This window comes from Eptatretus burgeri, chromosome 1, assembly GCF_056783735.1.
Source record: "Eptatretus burgeri isolate ZD-2024b chromosome 1, Ebu_testis_v1, whole genome shotgun sequence".
In the NCBI taxonomy this organism is placed as follows: Eukaryota; Metazoa; Chordata; class Myxini; order Myxiniformes; family Myxinidae; genus Eptatretus; species Eptatretus burgeri.
Genome location: NC_140961.1, coordinates 146,769,695 through 146,770,304, shown reverse-complemented (window position 1 = coordinate 146,770,304; position 610 = coordinate 146,769,695).

Below are 610 nucleotides of genomic sequence, written 5' to 3'. Positions count from 1 at the left end.
TTTTGATGGTTTGGTACAGAATCATCGTAGAAACTTCTGGTTTGCGTCGCTACCTTCTCCAGAGACAGCTTTTTTAGACAAGGTCAGAGGTCAAGTTGACGATTTCGTAAGTACCAGTCTATGACTGCTTGTTTGATTGTTCGACTTTTATACACTCCTGAACAGCTGGATGGAATGAGTTACAAAAACATACTGGTTATACTCAGAGTGTGCATGGGGAGGTTTTCGGTGGTTAAAAAAAAAGAGAAAGTTAGAGTCCCAGTGGTTTATCCTCTGGGGAGGACACTCAATTCTCTCCAGGAAAATGTGTATTGTATACCACCACTCCCGGTGGGAGAGGGTTTTTCAGGTAATACAAAAATACAGCCACACAATTTTCAGGGAGTATCCATCCATAAGGATAGAACCAAATGATAGCATAAGGATGCTAATAGAACCAAATACACCTTGATGAAGAAAGAAAGGCTCAGAAGTGTCATTTTAAAATGGATTTGTTACCTAATGTTTACATGCTGTATTGTGACTTTTGAGTCGTGTTTTATAAGAATTGAGTGCAGTGCAGCAATCATTATGACATGTGTTGAACAACGAGCCAGAACACATTGAAAAG